The following is a 15,393-nucleotide window of genomic DNA, read 5'->3' on the forward strand; positions in this document are numbered from 1 at the left end:
CCCCGCTACTGCTGAGGGCAGGCTCTGGCCCAAAGCATCCTACCCTATTTCTCCCAAGCCACCGATGGGAAAGAGGCCACCATGCTCCTGCAACAGCCGGGAGGTCTGGGTGAGCAGCCAGACCACGCTGTGTCTTCCCCGCTTCCGCCTGGGCAGCCCTTCCCAGGGCCATGTGCTGCTGCCCGCCATCCCTGTGCATGGCAAGGGGGACCCTGGGGCACCGGCTGCGCTCCTCGCAGGGGGAGCATGGCCCCTGCTCCCCTCCCGCCCCATGCACCAGGACACCCTCGGACTGAGTTTTGCCACGGATCAGCATCCAAAATAGCTGCACCTATTTTCCCCTCTTCTACCCTGTGAACGTCGCTTCACACCCCATGCAGAGATGCTCCACACTATAGGCACAGTTGGCGCCTGAAGACCCACAGCGCAAGCAGGAGTTACTGCCTGCCTTAAGCACAGCCTGGCTTTCCATGGGACTAATCCTTCCCTGCCCACAGAATAAGGTTTTAATCCCTTTCCCCCTGCAAAAGTGCGGTTCAGGAGCAGCCCATGCCTATGTTCTGATGTCATGTGTAACTGAACATGATGGCAGGAATCGCTTAATGCCCTCAAACAAGGAAGAAAGACGCAGAGAAACGGATAGTCTACTCAGTGTCTCATAAAGCATAAGGAAAAAAAAATCCAGCCAACATACATAACTGTATTTGGTTCCCCTCCCTCTTTTTAAGGGACAGCTTTTGATATCGTACTTGCAAAAACACATAATTCAAAAAAGGAAGGAAGTGCTTTGAGGGTTTTTTATTTAAAGCTTGACAGGATAAACGAATCACAGCCTCATTAAATCACACAAATCTCAGGCTGCACACAAGACTAAACCACGAGAAATAGGACGTTACAAATCCTCATGCAGTTCTACACTTCCAGCACAACAGCTCATTTTATTTCTGCTCTTGGCAAGGTTAGAATAAAAGGCTTCTTTTCTTTGCTCCATAAATGTTTTTAGATGCTATATTACTTGAACTTAACACAGCAGTAATTGCACTGAAAAAGGGCAATCTGAATTGCTTCCTGAAAGGAGGAAACGTTTATACTAACACGCGTATGAACAGGGAGCACAGTTACAAAAGGTCTGTTTCAATCCTATCACAAAAAACTTGACCAAACTCACAAACTCTTCCAGGCAGAAATGGTTGGAGAATTTTGATTTTCCACTCTAAAGCAACAATGCTTCTGAGATATACTGATTATCCATATCTCAATATAGCAGGAAATTTTACATCCACAGAGTATGTTTCTACCGTATGTTCCAATAAAGCAAGTCCTATAAGCACTGTGCTTTGCTTTGCTTTTTATTACTAACTTTTTTATTAGACTCTAGTTTGTCTTTTTACATTTGTTCCAGAAAGCAAGCAAGCCCTCATTTTAAAACTCTAAAAAAGAACAATGGTAAATAAATTGTTCCCTATTTCTCAGCTCTATCTCAGTGCCCATTCCTATTACTTTATGTTAGCAACATAATTGTAAGAGAGCATTTAGAAAATTACCATTGTTAATGTCTCATTTCTATATACTCATATACATACATGCAAACAACATGCCTTCTATAGGCTTATTTGCCATAGGCTAAAAGCTTGAATGAAAAGTTTCACCCTGGAAGAAGGCCTGCCAAACTGAAGGATAAAGTCAGTTTAGTCCTTGTTACATTACAAATACAATCCAAAATTGAAGTTTCCTGGACTGGAACAATTTCCCCTCCCTTTTTTGTATATTTTAATACTTAATATGACTATGCTGATGATAAGCCAACCTACACTAGCTGGGATGTTTTATTTGGCTTTATAAACCAAAATAAAGTGGTATTAGTATTTAAGTTCTTTTTTTTTTTTCTTTTTCTCCTCCATTCTGGCACTGTTTTATGCATGGCTCAGGGCAATATTAGTTTAAACTATGACTAGATCAACAGAAATCTCTTCTGTGGAGGATACAGCTGTTTGTAACCTGACACGAACCACTGGAACATGAATCCTACCTGTCTGGAAATTTTGCAGAGCAACAGGATCTCTAAGAACTACCATCATGAAACCAGTATGAGGAACAGTGGCAATTAAATCAAGGTTGTTGGTTGGATTCTTCATAGCTTTCCCTTTCGTGCAGTCATTAGTGCCCATGTGCAGCGCACAAGAAGTCCTCTCTCCCAGCGCTGGCCATTCACTCCCTACAAGTACAAATGACTTTACAAGGTGGAAGGTAGCAGAAAAAAAATTAGGGTCTCTGAAAGCTCTGACACCATTAAAACGGTGAGAAACTAAGGTAAGCGAGAGGTAAAACAGAGTTGGCTAGTTTGCAAGATTATTTGCATTAGTTCTTTTTGTTATAAAAGTTGGAATGACAGGATAAGATTCTGAGCCCATCCCCACTGGATACAACTGTGGAATTACCATTTGATGCTAATTTTCACCATCGTAAAAGACAACGGAATCTAAAATCTTGTATTTTGCGACCTACAGGCTACTACAGATGAATCTGTGAAAGAGTAAATGCTCTTCTTACTAAGATACTTGGCAGAGGTTGTTGACATGCCTTCACCTCTAGAGGAAAGTCTCCATTTAAATACTGACTTTGAAGTCTGAAGCTAATCAGTATACATGTAATATATTCCTTTCCTTCAATTCTTCAAGAGGTGGGATTCTCAAAATTTTCATTAAAATATTTGTTAGTATTTCAAATGCTGGCTATGTCTTTTTTTGGTTTTCAGCCAACAGGCAGGCCTTTGAAATATCACTGATTTCATTAAAAAGCCTTCCTTCTAAGACTGCCTTTAAGTAGCCAAGACATGCAAACCCCCTGCCTATCTTTCGCATGCTCTGCTTAGAAGATGCAGATGCATCTGCTTCGATGCCAGATGCAGTGTATAGGATACACTTGCACAGAGCACAGCCATCCTCTCAGCAAGACGTCAGACACGTCTGAAATCCTTTTTCTCCCTCTCCTCTCCGCTCCTCTCCCTTGCTGCACGCTGGCAACTCAGCACCCACGGGAACAGACCCCCTCCCGGCTGTGGCAAGGAGTAGCCGGGGTCTGCCCATGCTACCCCACCCTCGCAGACCCGCCTGCGTGCTTTCCCGGGAGCCTCTTCTGAGACAGTGCTTGCTTCTCTTCAGGTTCATGGCCTTCCCAGAAAACGTGAGTTTTCCCTCACCATGGCACCATCTGCCATTTAGGAAGGCTATTGGCAACACTCAAGCCAACCATTTGGAGAATCAGGAAGAAAGTTCGCGAGGACGGAGACGAACTTTTATGTGGTTTTGCCCCTTGCCTAGCATAATGCATCCCCAATCCATGCCTGCAGCTTTTAAGTACTAAAGGCAGAGGACAAGTAATAAAGTGAAGCCAATTCACTGCCCTAAATCAATCAGAAGGTCTTCTCTGCCAACATAAAAAGAGACTGTTCTGAAAAAGAAATCTTTGTTTTAACACAGATTCATTCCTTAGCAACACCCAATCCTGTCAAACCTATTCTGTTGATGGGGTTTAGTCCTGCTTCAATCCCATTCAAGCACTAAATAAATGAAAAAATCCCAACCATTTAGTCTGATCTAAAAACTAATGCTTAATGTTTCTAACATTTTCATGATTCTTGCTTTTATTTCCTGACTTGCATCTATATTTCTAGTCAGCATATGTTAGTAGAGATGTTTTACTAACAGTTAAAACTGCTATAGCAGGTATAGGGTATACTACACAGGATGGCTGCAAGCAAAGCAAAATTTTCCCACTTTCATCAGGTTGGGGTTTTTTTAACTGTGGGAGAAAAACGCATTGAAGTTCATGCTAAATATGGGTACAAAAATGCTGAAAGATACACTGGCAGCAATCATAAATGATGCCAAGCAGTGATAGGACTTTTGTTCTGGTGTTCAGCTGTGTTCAATCTACTCCAAACTTCTCAGATTTTTCAATCTGAGATCTGTGCAAAACATTCTCTTGTAGTAAAAGAGCAAAATTCTTGTGAATCTGTATTTGGACATGAGGTAGTATAGCAAAATGCTGGTAATCCACACTCACTGGTAGGAAACCTGCCACTAGTAGTAAACCTACCAATCACCAAACCCAGTTTGGTGAATTGATTGAACAAAATTTACCAATCCAATAAAGCAGAAGGAACTCTATATAGGAATAGTGTATTTCCTTAATCCATTGTACTTTATTTTAATGCATTGTACAATTTCATAGTACTTCTAGTAACTATAGTGAGTTGTATGATATAAAAACCCCAAATATGAAATCTGGTATTACCTCTAACAGACCGTGGAGGGTCGAATAACACCAGGTTATTCCCAGGGAGGAATGGCCCAGCTCTGGGTGGCCCCGTTACCCCACCCCTGTGCTGATACCAAGCTACAGCAGTAGCCAAGCTGTAGCATCTCACAATCCTGAAGTAACATTTAAGTAGAGGAATACAAAGATTTTAAGGCGAATTTACGAGCAGTGGTAGACTGGTCTACTTACAAACCACATTTATTCAAACATATCTTGTACCTCACATTCTGCTTTTCCACTTAGAGAGGTCAACTCTGTGCACAGCAGCAGCCACACAAGGTGGGGTTTTTTGACTTCAGCATAATAAACTGAGCAGCACTGAGCTTTTCTTAAACAAGCAGACAGACAATATGCTGTGCCCCTGAAGAACTAAAAGAAATACTGTTTGAAGTCAGTTGGGGAGGAGGGAGTACCCACACCCACAGACCCGAGGTCCAGCTCTGGACGCAGAACCCCACTGACTGCATTTGCACACAAGCACTGACGGCCAGCACGCACCCCAAGCTCGCATTGCAAATCAGGTAGCTGGATACCTCCACATTTCAGTCTAAAGACGCTGTACTTTTACAGATTTTCTCTTTCTTCTATTTCAACTACTTTTTGAGATTGCTAAATCTCTTCAGATTGCACTGAAAGCAGCAGCAATTATTAACAGTGAACTAATTTATGATGAAATGGACTTATCATACTAACTACTGATAATTTTTTTAAGCTTTAATTGTTCAAATTTGATACAGCTCTTTAAGAATCCTATCCAATGTGCTTTCACAATTCTCAATGGATAGTATTTATCTGACTTATTTACTAATTACTTCCAAATTACAAGTGTCCCTCAGGTCTGAACCACTTTTGATGAAAGAATGAGCAGACTTAGATAGTTTTATACCATGAGGGAAGAGAAATTAAAGGAAAAGAAGTTGTATGGCTCAGATCAAGCAAACGGAAAGCTTGATTTCTTTAAAGTGTTTTCTAACTTTATCACCACATGCAGGTAACAATTTGTGTCTGCTAAACCTTCCACGCCATCGCCATGCCAAGGTCTCCGTTTAGGTTTTTTTAGTAAACGGAGATGATCATTAAAAGCTATGGCAAAAGCAGTATTCCAGACTGTAAATGTCACTGTCTCCATAAAGAAACCCAGTATGGACAAGCACATGAGGAATAATCACATATTTTCAAGCCACTTAAATAGAACATGCCCAAGGGCACGCTGTAGAGGAGCCCACGTTTCCGTCAGTGGGTAATGTATACAGTTTCCTTTCCAGGAGTCAGAGAATCCAAGTTTATGTGAATTCTAATATATCACTTTTCTGCCAAACACACTGTTGTAAGAAACAGGCACATCGGTGTCTTTAAAATCAATTTCACTTGGCTTGGGCATCAGAGAATCGGGGAAAAAACAGACTTCTAGTACATGACATTTGCTTTCTAAAAGCACTGTCTTTCTTGGAAAAAGTAACATTGTTAATACATACTTTATGTACTCTATGTACTCTCTCTACAGCTACTGCTTCTCCAGCATTTCAGCCAGTGACCGATGACTCCAGATTACAGTCGTGTGTCTCCTCCAGCATCACCATGTCACTACAAGCACCTCTTGATTTCCAAAACCTCAGGAGAAGTAGCATCCCCGTTCCGAACCATCTCCAAGACCTATGAACCAGTCACCATTGCTGCAAGTCTTGACCCAATCTGTCTCTTTCTTGCTGACACTTTTATTCAGCATGCCTGTTTCCAAGTCACTTGACATTTTCTCGAGTACTTCTCATACATGGAACTTGCAATTTTCTTCTTTTGTAACCTCACTTCAGATGGATGGAAAATGAGGGGGATCTTTTGCTTAAAAAGGTATTGCATTTCAAAGAACAAAAATATAACTGTTTTGTTTAGCGAATCTGAATGAAAAATTCAATTTCAGTTTATATCCCAAAACCACAGTGGAACTTATGTGGTATCAAATACTACTTTATGAGAAACTTGGACAGTGGGGTAATGAGCAACTCTCTTGTTGCTCTGCTGTTACTGACCACACTTCTGCTTTATAGCTGATTCCAAAAAATTGGGGGGGGGGACAGTATCACATATAAAGAGGCTGACTTTAATCCAGTGGTAAGGTAAGGAAGACTTCATGCTCTATCATATATACTTACTGGGGGCATTCAGCACTTAGAATACAGTTTGGAGTCACAGAACTCCAGTAGTGTCCATCCAACAGCTTTATTGTCTTTGCACAGCTGTATCATTGCCTGGCTGTTAATGCTCCTGCCTCATTTACTTAAAATGTTAAAAGTCAGTAAATAAGGAAATAATATCAAGGGTTTAATGGGGAGTATTTTAATTATTTTAAAGTGTCATACTTTTTAACTATCCTTTAGAAAATAAGTGAGCAAATTCAGAAACAGGCTTAAAGTGGCACTATCAAAAAGCAAACTACTGTAGAAAGAGGCCTTTACTTTCCTGAGCTTCTTTCTTGAGCTGGATCAGATGTCTATCTTAGCCATGCTGAATTTCTCAGCAGTCAAGGCTAAGAATTACTATTGGCTGCCTGACTGATTAGACATGGTGCTGGTATGCCTGAGACCTTCCAAACACAGCAGGGGTTATTGCAGCAGTAGACAATACTATAATATTGCAGTATTACAGGCTATGCAGTTTTCTATCCCTTCTCTCAGCTTGTGCAACGGGTTTGTGAGACTCCTTGGAAACTTTCATCTGCAAGCACGGGATGGAGTAGCACCAGTAGTAACTCAGAGCTTTGCAGCTCTGCAGTCTGAAGAGCGCAGACACACTATTTCTAGAAATGCCAAGAAGATAAAAATTCATTGAGGTGATCTCCTCCATCGGGGCTCTGCTTACTGAAGAAATCATTCAGGGACTCTCTACGCAGAGCACTACAGTGCCGTGCAGTGATGCTTGAGCTAGCTCAGGAATCAAAAGATGCATCCTCATATCTATATATTTTGCTTTGCATTTCCTCTTTGATGGCTATGGTTTTGGTGATATCACCACCTGAAGAATCCTCAGGGCACTTGCAACTGCAATTAGTTATTATTTAAAAAAAATAAAGAGCCTCTGCATCACACATAACAAAAGCAAAGTTCCACATATACAGTGTGCTCTAGCTATGCCCTTACTTATCTCATGACGACCTTGCAAGAGCAACGTATATTCCAGTGACTGCAAGGCTTAATTATTTTAACTCCGTGGTCCAGGAGTTTTCAGCAGGGTTTCTCTACTGCTTGCAGCTTTTGCAGACTGTAGCAGTATATCTGATCGCTGGTTTAAGTAGCTGTGATCACATTACACCCACCCTGCACTTTTCTCATTGGCTGCCTATATAGTGGCAGATTGATTTTTAGCTGGCTCTGTTGGTCTTTTCAGTGCTCCTAATAATAAAATGCCTGAGCAAATAGAAAACCTTCTGATAGGTATTTTATGCAGACACCCTTTCTCAGGAATTAACCCATAATAATCTACTGTATCTTGACAGATAATTGTACGTTTAGCATGGGGTGTGTTAGGCAAGAAGCAGTAATGCCCCTCTGCTACAGATGCTAGCACCGGCACAGATGGCAAACAGGACAAAGACTGCGCCTTGCACAGACATGGAGCATCTCCTGGCCCCATGAACTGCAAAGCTCAGCAGGTGCTGGGTGATGCTGCCTGAAAGAGAGACCTACCAAACAGTGATCAACAGCACCTTGCCTCCTCCAGGAGCAGCACCTCCTGACTTCTGCCGAGACTCTCCTGGCGCTTCTAAGCTCGAGCCCTGGAAAGAAAAATACAGTCGAGCATCCACTTCAAACACTCTCAGCCCCTGTCTCGAGGTGAGGGCTCCTTCCAGCTCGACATCTGTTCCAGCCCTGCTCACTCTGTCTATAAAGTGACTCAGTCAAATTAATTCAGTGTCTTTAAATACAGCGTATTTAGAGACCTTTGCTCATTTGGCTCCATCTAACAACAGCAAGCATCTGCAATGGCATGCTTTGGTCTTCACATCATTCAGAAAACAGCACTCAGAGCAGAGGGAAGGGCTAGTGCACAACCAGGTCTCACTCCTATACAGAATTAAGTCACAGCTAAGGTGCGCCTAACTTGAAAAATAAAAAGCACTTCCAGGCCCACAAACATTTTCTCTAGATTTTCTAACGCCTATCTGAAATTTTGCAATTTTGGCAGCTAGATGTTTCAGGCTACAGATGTTTAGACACAATAAAGAGCACACATGGAGAACACTGATCCCAATCTTAGGCTTGCCACAGCAGGAGCTGCCACTAGGGAAACCCCAAATGACAAGATGGCCATCAAAACAGAAACATTTTTCACCTGGAGGTGAGGGTATAACTAGGCCAACAAAGACATTCTCTTCTACCAAGCAGAGAGGGAAAAGCTGTATTAAACAGTGAGGTCTCAAACCTGACACTCCAAAAAGCTCTCCAGTATAGTCAGGTGGGAGCAGGACTCTGTGACTCCTTCTCCAGTAGATGTTGGGCTAATGCTTCTGCTGTACCACGTATGCCTGTACACAGCCATGCACAATTGGGCTCCAAGCTATACTGCTCTGAATTTACCCTTTTAAAAAAAAAAAGGGTAAAATAAATCGAAAAAATACAATCAGCCTGAACAAGAAATAGCAGTGAACAATTACAATGGAATGAATATCAACTATGCAGAAATATTTCTAATGGAGAGATTAGCTTTCTATAACAAACTCTGGTTTTAACCTTCATAACTTCAACAAAGTAAAACCCAGTCACATGAAATTTCACAGTCATGGTCTTGTGCCAAGGAAAGCTTCTCTGGAAAGTTTGAGGTAGATCAGCCAAGACATCTTGGAGATATGAGAGTTCCAGAAAAGTGAGGTGTTCTCCATTTCTTGGACTGCGTCCTAATTTTTTTTGGCTCATCATAACTTAAAAATGGTTGGCTTAGACATTCCAAATTTGCTTGGCTACTAGTGGTGCCTTTGACTAGTTGCAGGCTATTTTATTACTAAATGTGGGTTTGTGCAAATTCTGAGCGCTGCAGTTGTTAACACCACATGTTGGCTTGTACATACCATAGGCAAGCCAGCCTGCCCCGCTGCAGGCTCCTCCGTCACCTCATCAGCTGTGCTCAGCAGGCAGTGCCGAAGCCCAGGGCCCTTCCCTCAGGTCCAACTGGGGGTAAGAACTTGGCTGGACTTTGCAGTCTCCATGGGGGAGCTCCGTTTCACCAGGCTGAAGAGAAATGGTCCCAGGGTGCTTCAAGCCTTGCCAGCACCAAAGTGCCTCTCTTGGAAAGGTAAGCACGCACCAGGCACGGATGGTTTCCTCCCCAGACTAATTGTCACCCTACTGTTCCTTCAATCCATATTTAGCCTTACTCTCTGATGTGCACAACAGTTTTCCCAGGGAACATCCACATAACTCCGAAGTACCCCCTTCTCCATGGATTACTGATCCAATCTATTTTCCATTTCCACGGCGACTGCAAACTCCGTGCTGGGGTCTGGGTGCTTCTTCTGCAGCTTATTCCCTCTCTCTGCTCCACTCCCTTGGTCTCCAAGGCCCTCTTCCAGACTGGGAGCCTCATACACACAGACACAATATACCTCATTAGACTTCTGGGCAGGAAAACCCAGGGGGAAGATCTCGTCCCTCAAGAAGCAAATTTCCCCTGAGCAAACAAAAAGCTTTGATGAACCCTCGAAAGACTGTGGGTAAGGAAGTCGCTCCTGGTGGGGACTGCTCTGTTCACAATCTTGATTTTGATAACGGATACTATGGCAACCTCATGCATCTCTTGACACAGCCTTCAGCACGGTCAACTACTTTAAACAATTCTCCTTAATCTTTGATACTTCCTTTGACAATGACTATCACCTGCCGAGTTGCCAGGAAGACAAGCAGCGCACAGCTGATCAGTGGTGGAAAGCATCAGGACATTAAAAACACTTCTCCGTGAAGTATGTTTCTACACAGAAAATGCCTCGGTTACAAAGAGACCTATTCTTTTTGAGATGCACACATGCATGACTCCCATTCACAGGAGCTATGCGAGTGCATCCAAAGTAGAATAGGCTTGAAAGTGTCTACATTTACCAAACGCTGATCCCACACAGAAGTGCTTTCTGAGAATGACACATTCTTCGACCTACTGCATCTTACTTTTGCTCTTCAGAAACAAAAGATTTTGCCACGACCACATCACCTACATTTAAAACCCAAAAATGGTGATAGGAGCACAAAAAAAATCGTAAAATATAAACGATCTACCTAGTAGATAGTAAGAACTGAAGTTTTTTCCACACTTCTCATCCAACTGCATGGTTATCAGAGCTCTTTTTTTTTGCACCGGCTTCACATGTCTGTTCTGTCACCTTTCAAATGTAGATAATCTACCTCAGAGGTTTGCTCTTCTCAGGAGAGACCACGCAGAGCTCAGCCGAGTTTTACAAAATACACAGCCCTGTGCTGGGTCGGCACAAACCTGCGGAGCGCCAAGGAAAGCTGCAGCAGAAGGACTTCTCGCCGTCGCCCACGGAGCTCCTGCCTCCGCTGCCCTTTGGGAAGGGGTGCTACCCCGCTCCACCTCGCCGGCCACTGTGTGAGCTAATGCAAAGAGCACGAGGAGGATCTGCATGCACTTTCCTCCCCCTTTCAATCCACAGCGGGCTAGTCACAGTCTGACCCTAACTTAACACTTGGGCTGTAAACTTACTTAACACTTGCAGAAGAATTTATTTTTTCAAACATGCTGATGGCAGCATATGGCCCATCGACAGGTTTATTATTATAAGACACTTTTTCCACCAGGTTATAGTCTTTTTTATAAACATATGTTTCAGCACATAATAAAATCCCTAAGAACTGTTTCTGAAACATAATCACTATGCAGGCACAGAAACTACTTTTCAAGGTTTGTCAAGATAATGAAGGAAACAATCTTTTAAGGGACTTCCAGTTTTCTAAATGTCTTTTTCTAAATGTCTTTTAAACCTAAGGGTACTGAGAGTTATGCATGTTAAACAAAACCAAAAAAAAAGAAAGAAAAAGAAAAGTGAGCTCTCTTTGTTAATGCCACATTATTCTCCATTTTGTCAAAGCAATCATTTTTATACTTAGTAAAACTTCTCCTTCCGCTAAGTAGACCTTTTAACTATGCTTTAAATCAGAACATGTGTTTTATGGCTGAATGATATGCTTCTGAAAAAAAAGGCGGCATATTATAAAGAAAATGTCAACACCACACAGCTACAGCCATGCAAACTCATCAGAGTAAAACCACCCTTGATATTCTGTGCCCTTCAGCTGTGCTAATAAAAGGTCTGCGTGTGGAGTCAAGGCAGTTAGATCGCGGTCTTGCATCCATCTGCAAGACTATATCCAAGTTAAATGTCTAAAAACATGTCACTGCTTGATTTTCCTATAAACCACAGTTGTGTTCTCAAGAAATAATGCTTCTTGTCTATCAGCTATAATGCACCACAATCTTTAGGAAAAAAACAAAAATAATCACATAGTGTACACTGCTTTCTTCAAAAAATTCCTGCGCTCCTCTTATTCTTAATGCTTCCTCTATAGCACCTCATGATATATTTAGCCCAAGCAGGCTTTGTTTTAAAACCAGCGTCTTCAATACATCAAAATATGACCCAACTCACGTATGCTTCCTAAGAGCTTTGTTTCCTACCACCCAAGTTTATTGTCTCCTGTTGAAAGGAGCCTGCAGCTGGAATACAAACTAGGAATCACAGGGGTCTAGATCCAAAGCCTACTTAAAGGCAGTGCAAGACCTTTCCCCGATTTTAGGGGACGAGGCATCAGGCCTGTACTTCACTGAAGATACCAGAGGCCTTCCAGACGCTATGATACAATACATTAAATACTCCTTAACCGCTAGAAAAAAATATTGTAACCACTTTGCAACCACATTTCTTTGGTATTTAGGGTACCTGGGGGAAGAAAGAGCACTTCTGGTGTCCGTCTGTCCCGTCCCCCACCCCCCCCCCTTACAATGACACTGGAAAAAATAATCAGTCATCAGCAGATTTGAAGCTTAAAGAAAAAAATCCCTAATATTATCATACGCATACTGTTATAATTGGCATGCGTGAGCTTGCATTCAAAGAAAACTCATTTGTTAAAATTAATCACCGACTTCTCAGGCAATTTGTCAGTAACTACTATCAAGTTTGGACATGATTAGCTTCACTGGGAGATAAAGTGTGCCCTCTCTAATGCTTTCACAGACTGAAATCCTAAACCCAATGAAGCCTTTGAACATTTTGCAAGCAACTTCAGATGGAGCCAGGACCTCACGGATGCTGCTGCGTGCTCTCCTTTTTTCTGCTTTTACAGATTAAGCCTTTCTAGGAGAGACAGGCCAACAGCTCCGACAATAAAACGTGCTCTTTCTCCACCAGCAGACAGAGCACGATGAGCAATCACGGGTCCCTACGCCGTGTTTGGAAACACTTAACTGGCAGGATCGGTCTTAGGCTAAGATGGGGCGTGATGTGCTTGTTAGCCACTCTAACGTCGACAAGGGGGCTGGCTCTGCTCATCTAATTGCCGTGGCTGCTCCTATGATGTGGAAACCTGTCTATTAGAAACCACATTTCACAGGTGACTAACCAGCCGTCAGATGGTAACAGCTTTCATTCATTACTGACCTCCCTTCACCGCCGCAGCGTAAGGGTGAATGGCCCGCCATCCCGTTGCCGGTCCAGAGCCAAACACCTCCTGCTCTGCATCCTAAATTACAAAATACCTACAATATTCTTCAGATTTGCAATGCTTTCTGTTGAAACAGCACTTTGAACCAGCATCTTCTTATCTAGGAATCAGCCTCATAAAAGAATGTCAAATTCTGCACTACTCGGTTATGCAAAGACTGAGGGCCTTTTGGACCATGATTGTAGAGCACATCACTACCTTTTTATATACAAAAGGTGTTTACTTTGGTCCCTGGCCCTCAAACAGAACACCATGGGCAGAAGAGACGTGGTGTTTCATAGAGAGAGGATCAGAGCCTTTGCTGAGGGACAGACAGGACACTGACCAGACCAAAAGTAGTCCTTCCAGTGATGGACTGAAAGGCAGCTCCACTACCAAAATTAAATACAGAACTTAGCATAGCAGAGCTACTTTAAACTAAGGATCCTATGAAGATCCCTCATCAAATGTTACACCCTCCAGACCATTGGCTCCATCAACGACATAATGAATTCACAAAGTTGCAGAACAAATCACCCCATCTCACTAAATCCTCCACATGTGGTGGGCCACCTATCTTCCACCCAGACAGATACGTATCACAAGGGAAGAAGAAACTTTCCTTTCCACAGTTAACAGCCATTTGGTTCACATGATTTTACGTTCAGTCCCCAGAGAGCACTCAAGGTCCCTTCACAGCCCGAGCTATAAAACGCCCTAATCTCGGATAGTATTTATACGATTTAATACAATAAACAGTGGATTGTACAAAACCTGCGGTGAATCCTACTCCGATGACAATCGCAGAGCTATGCAATGAATAACATTCGCTTTTCATTTACATTTAGATTTCTTGAAGAGCAACCTTCCAGAAAGCACAACGCAGGAACACACACAACCAGCTGTAAGGTCGCATCTCCAATGAAACGTAACAGCAACCCAGGCCACCACATCCCAGAGCCCAGCTCTGCTCCACTTCCCCAGCTCCCACCGAACCTCTGGACATCTTCAGCAGCGTGGAAGATCTGGCCTCTCCAAAGTGATGGGCACAGAAGAGGGCTTTGAAGGCCTGTAGACAAACAGGCTCTGTCAGAGCATCTGTCAAGAGCAAGTTCCCAAGGTCAAGAAGCCTCATCAAGAACACTCGCAACAGCTCCCTGACATCTAACTCTTCAAGCGTGTCTCCTCCTGGAAGCAGCCAATCTTTGAAAAATGTATACAACAAACATAAGGATTCTGGCACGCTTTGCCCTAAAGGCCAACTATCGAAGCACTATTTCTAGTCTATATAAAATTTTCAGACCAAATAAAAAGAAATCTGAATTTCTTTTCAAAATTGCTTTTCTCAGAGTGTTACTAATGAAGAAAATCAGTTTTCTATGGTTGCACCATAGGAAAGACTGGATCTAAAATACAAAATGCTCGTAAGACCCATAACAAATATCAGGGTTTTTTACATTATTGTCAGGCATAACATGGTAGTTCTAGTCAGCTTTTCATATGATCTTGTACCCTAAATATGACACCATGAGTTATAATAAATTCCATTTATTATGGAATTAATATATACGATTAAGCACATGAAGCAGGGGTTGCTGTATCTGAACCCTTCACTGTAAATTCTTTGTGGCGCAGATTTCATCCCATGCCACTACTTTTACATTCATAAAATAATTTTAAAGACACACGATATCACTGGAAGAAATACTCTTAACTTCAGTAACCGTTTAAAAACTTTCAGAAAAAAAAAAATTGCAACTTTCCCATTTGTGTCATGGTTTGGTGGATACCTAAATATGAATGACAGAGTTTTGAGGAAGATCAAAACATATTACCGTATGATGGCATGCAGAGCAATTGCTCTGAATTACTACCGGCAAAATCACAACGCAACTGCTTTTAGTTATGCAAATTGGAAATGTAATGGCACAACTGCAAATGAGAGCCTAAAAAGTGCAAAGTTCAGGAAAAAGCCAGGCATGCAGCTGCTCCAAAAATTACCATGGTCAGATAAAAGTCTGAAAGCAATTATTTGGGCTGAATATCGTACACAGACCACTGCACTAAGCTTCTATAATTAAACAAGACAAAAGTTCAGATGGTGCCTAATAAACCATTTGCTACATTAATTATATTCAAGTGTGGCAGTCTAATGCTCGGTAATAGCTAACAACAAGGGAAATAATTTAAAGAAAAGTATCTGATATTGTAAACCCCCTTCTTTTTCATTCATCAGTACCAATGTTACTAGCCAGCCTTTCTAACACTTCAAACGCATGAAAGGGATACTGCTTAGTGTCAGGAAGAGCTATTTAAGGGTTGTAAACCTTTTACTCTGAGGAAGCCAACAGTCTTACTCGACAAAAAATATTTC

At 42.2% G+C, this 15,393-nt stretch overlaps 1 protein-coding gene across 8 annotated transcripts in view; it reads right to left on the reverse strand.

Moving 5' to 3' along the window:
- The window catches only part of ST6GAL2 (ST6 beta-galactoside alpha-2,6-sialyltransferase 2), a 53,765-nt gene that overhangs the window by 35,704 nt on the left and 2,668 nt on the right, over positions 1 to 15,393 (reverse strand). Inside the window, exons 1-2 of one of the 8 annotated variants that reach the window (XM_075524933.1) lie at positions 8,737 to 8,836; positions 8,021 to 8,089 (exon numbers count right to left, since the gene is read on the reverse strand). The exons of 5 other annotated variants lie outside the window; for them this stretch is intronic. The gene's annotated coding sequence lies outside the window, so the exon portion shown is untranslated. Of the gene's footprint in view, positions 1 to 8,000; positions 8,090 to 8,736; positions 8,837 to 15,393 lie in introns of those variants that run through there. 2 more of the 8 variants (XM_075524947.1, XM_075524896.1) reach the window with 2 other exon arrangements.

The sequence above is a fragment of the Mycteria americana genome, chromosome 1, assembly GCF_035582795.1.
Source record: "Mycteria americana isolate JAX WOST 10 ecotype Jacksonville Zoo and Gardens chromosome 1, USCA_MyAme_1.0, whole genome shotgun sequence".
In the NCBI taxonomy this organism is placed as follows: domain Eukaryota; kingdom Metazoa; phylum Chordata; class Aves; order Ciconiiformes; family Ciconiidae; genus Mycteria; species Mycteria americana.